Source organism: Mugil cephalus, chromosome 4 (genome assembly GCF_022458985.1).
Source record: "Mugil cephalus isolate CIBA_MC_2020 chromosome 4, CIBA_Mcephalus_1.1, whole genome shotgun sequence".
Classification (NCBI taxonomy): domain Eukaryota; kingdom Metazoa; phylum Chordata; class Actinopteri; order Mugiliformes; family Mugilidae; genus Mugil; species Mugil cephalus.
The window spans coordinates 8,617,763-8,622,500 of record NC_061773.1 but is presented as its reverse complement, the minus strand read 5'-3'; positions in this window follow the sequence as shown (position 1 = coordinate 8,622,500).

Below are 4,738 nucleotides of genomic sequence, written 5' to 3'. Positions count from 1 at the left end.
TTCATGTAAAAAGCAATTCAGCTGCCCTCTTATCATCGACCCGGATCTGGATTCCTTTCAGCAAATAAAAACTTTATCCACATCTGCTGCTCAGCTAAAGATTTTCATCCTGTGCACATCTATAATTTGGATTTGCTAAATATAAACGCTTTGCTGCTTCAGTTCTGAGAAAAGACATTGTCACGGTAGAACATGAAACATCTGTGTATGCAACCTCGAGCCTCCGTGTTGGGTTTGACCTGATGCTACAGCTCAGGTGAAACAAACTAACTACTGTAGCTCGCTTCCAGTTGTGCAAATGTGTGCTGACAGTGCCTAAAGTGAATGACCTACTTTACGGCCGACCAACCCATAAAGCAAACCTGCTGATAAGTCATAGAACACCCTCGCCTCACCTTAATCTCACTTTAATCTCGAAGCTTCCCCTGCTTTGACTCATACCCATAGTCTAAGGAAGCCTTTTGCCAAAAATGCCACTACAGAGAAACCATAGTCACCAATTTACACCATCAGGCACGTTGTGGTCATCTTCTTAACATTGTGTGGGTCTCCCTTGTGCCTCCGGAGCAGTTAGAATGGACATCAAACTGGATTTCATTTTTACATTAGTTTTTATTTTTGTTGTGTGGTTTTGAGTCTGTGTTAAAATGAAAGCTTCCCTTCTGTGGCAAACTTAGTTAGGTTAAACTTCAAGTTAAAATTAAAAGTTTCTGTACAAATTCTGCAACATGGTCGACTGGAGGTGGTAATGTTAGGAGGCTCCAGATGACAGCGTATGAGGACACTATTAATGGGAGTCTGAAAAGTTCTCTTGTCCATTGTGTGTTTGCTTTTAAGACGTTACAGAAGGTTGGAATGACGAGCACATCCAAAAAAATAATGAGCGGGGTTCTGGATCATGAAAAGCAGGACAATGAAAGACTGTAAGAAAGATCCACACACCAGCAGAAGCTCCCATTTAAACTTTTATTGTCATGACGTAAGGATGAGACACGATATATGGTGTTACAAAATCTACATATAAAGAAACCTCAATAGATTTGTACTCCCAACAAAAAGAGACAATAAACACCAGCAAATAACTGATTATATTATTAAACTGTATTTATGTATTTTGGATGTTCTTAAACTTAAATTTACCTTGTGCTGATTGTCGTTCTGTTGGTCACTTTATCTTGATAAAATAAGATGAGGAAAGTGAAACTCTTTGCGAGACAGAACGGATCGTTAGGGCGTTATTTGGTCACCTTTGACCATATGTCTTTATGGCCCTGCCTTGGAGCTGTCATAGTGATATAATGGGGCGAGGCTGAAGGTGTATGTGTGTGTGTTTAAGAGAGAGCAAGCGATGGGGAGGTGAGGACTGAGTTAACAAGCGATGACTCAACGCTGTGCTTTTACAATCTCAACGCTGTAGGTACAGCGTGTTTGCTCTGCAGGATGATTAGATACAGTAGGCAGGGTTACAGATGTTTAAGCAGAAGAAAGGATTTAAATGTTCAAATATTGAGAATCATTGCTGCATTTGTCTGCTTGGTTCAGTGATTTATTAAATACTCACTCAGAACTAGTCAATTGTATTTTCTGGAGCTCATCCAAGCTGTGAGAACAGCAGGGATTTTTTGCTGACCAGTTTGAGGTTGGATTTCCATTAACTCTTTGACGGACAAAACGCTGTTAGGTTTGCTAGGCTATTCCTTCTTTGGTACCCCTAAGTGTTAAGAACCATAAATGGGCAGACTTCAGAAACACTCTTCTTCTGTTCCTCTGGGGATAGTTGCACAGTTTCTCTTGGCAGGTACATTTTTGTAAGCATCTTTTCTGTCTGAATTGTTTGTTATCCCAAACGGACTACATGATGTTGGGGCTAGGGCTCCGTGGGTGGCCATACCATTTGTTGCCTATTCTTTTTTTGTTTGTAAGGTTTCTTTATGACTTTATGAGCTGTATGTTTGGGGTTGCTGCAGAATAAACTTGGCACCAATAAGACAATGTCCTGGTGGTACTGTATGATGGAGAGGCATCTAAACACTTAAAAACACATCCCGACAAATGCCCTGTCAGAAGTGGGCAGACACTGGTCACTGTGTGGATGCTAGTGCTAGTCGCTAGTGGATGGCTCATGTTTCCTGGGTAACACCGTTGTACTGTATATTGTCCTTACCCAAATGTTTATGAGCAAAACAAGCGCAGCGACAAGAAAAATACCGTCAATGACGCTGCTCCATCTGGGCCTACCCCGAGCTCCAAGACTGCCGCAAGCTCGGTGAATTCGGTGATGGATGGTGCTGCCCTACAGTAAATGTCTTTCATACATTAGCATTGGGATTTATCCTGCACAACCCACTCAGATATTCTTTGTGTTCCCGGGTCCAGAAACCACTCATTTTAATAATAAAACCAGAGGCCAAAGTGAGTAATAGACAGCAACACTGACAAAATTGTGTGTGGAAACAGGTTAGTCTATGAAGGAGGGAAATCAAACATTAGGAAATTGTTCCTTCAGTCACGATTACCACAGATTGAGGATATTGATATAAACCTTGTTATTTCATCTGCTCTTCTATAAATCCTTGCCTTTCAATGTTATCTTCATTTTCCCTGTGTCTTATGCCAGTCTCTCTATTTCTCTCTCTTTTTCCTTTGGTTATTAATCATTAATTCCACTGAGCGACTTGAGTGTAAGCACATGTTCACATCTCTTTGATTGTCACATGTAGAAACTATATCCAAAATGTACGCTCAAAGAAACACACGGGCATGCTTGGTCTCTCTCGAGTTTCTTAAAAAATTCATAGCAGCCATTGCACACACACATCTGCCAAGACATCAGCATCAACATTGGCTTTCTGTTTCTTGTGGGGAGAGTGTGTTCACTTAAAGATCTCATCCCAGATGTTGCTTCAGAAGCTGCCTTTGAAAGAGCATGCAGTCGTTTTATGATTTCTGCTCATCATACATGCAGCGGCTCTTAGAAAGTATTTGCACCTCTCGGAACTTTTTACATTTCCACATAAAAAATGACTCGAAACATCAGCGGATTTTCTGAACGTCCTGAATGTAGACAAAGAGAACACGATCAAACAAATGAAACAGAAAATATGATTTTCTATCTGTTTATTGAAGAAAACGAGCCAATATTACATATCTGTAGGATTACAAGTGAATATCAAGGTCAAATTAGAGCATGTCTATTCAATCGATGTAGTGGGACCACTCATGAGACTGCTCAATACGTTTATTGGAAAATCCTTTGATGTTGTGAGTCATCTGTAAGGGAAAAAATGGAGAAACTTCTGAGGGGTGGACTGTGAATCAGTCAGATGATCTCAAGTTACACAATGTGCTATGTCAGATCTGTACTAACTATTACAAAGAAAGGAAATGTTGGAAAAAAAACACACTTTGTGAGATTTCTTGCCATGTCCAACCAATTTACACTAACATCTATTTTAGCATCTGCTTGTACATTATGAAGTTCATATTACTTAAATAACTTTCAATCTACTGTATGTTCAGTACGAGATTGCTTCTTCTAATTCTCATGAAAAACCAAAATGGACTGGGCATTTGCTTTTAACACAGACATCCTGGTTTTCCACATAATTACCTTTATGTTGGATATACTTGCAGTGTTTGCCCAATGCCAAACAAAATGTGTGGAGATCGGGGTAGAAGAAGGGCAGTTGTTTCACATTTCAGATCTTCATATTAGTTATGGCCATAAGATACAGGTCATTTTAACAGTATAACATAACATATAATAGTTTTCATTAAGTTTAATCCAGCGTTTGACAGAATTGTCAGAAACTGACTTGGCAGTAGGATTTTGACATGAAAAACTAGAAAACTAGACCTAAATAAATCCCTGTATTGTTTATGCTGTATGTAGTCTCCTAAACCGACGTATAATGGCACGATTGAAGGTATAATTTCACCAGCAATCATTAACTACACCAATCACATTACCGACAGAGCAACTGAACAGAGACAGACACAATGTCCTTGATACCTTTTCCAGGCCTGTTTTTATATGTTGACGACCTGTGTGTTTGGGGGCAAAGGAAACAGCAGAGGAAATGCCAGTGTTAGCATGAGTAGGAGTGGCCACCTCCCTCCATCACTGAGGTGAGTGGGTTTAAACCACAGTCTGCCCTAAAGAGAGCTCAGGCAGAAACAACAAGCAGAGGTTAGTGCCAACAAAGTGCCACGTTCCTAGATTTGTTTTAGGAATAAAGTGGGAGAATTTACATTGTCATCATAATAAATATGCAGCCCAGGGCAGAAGGTCAAGTTATTTAATTTATAATGTGGTCTACTTTTATCAGAATAAAGCATCACAAATTCTATATAAATGAAAAAAATGGACAAGTGCAATTCAGACTTGGGGACATCAAATTCTGAATACTGGCTGCAGAGTCATTTTCCAGGAATATGGGCAGATTGTCTGCTTTAGAAATCATCAGTTTAATACTCTTCATGGGCAGGAAAGCCCAGATGAGCCACAAAGATCCAATTAGCTTTCCATTGTATGTAAGAGTTGGACATTTATTAAGGTCGAACTGAGATTTGAATTCTCCCTCTCCTGCGCCTGCTGTGCGTGTTTTCTCATTTCCGAAATAAAATACAGATTTCAGACATATTCATGGAAAACGTCATCCAAGACTCTTGGTTGGAGTTTACCATGACAGCTGTAGATTAAGTTTAACCGGCCAGTGTTTTTGTTAGGAGACTCTGT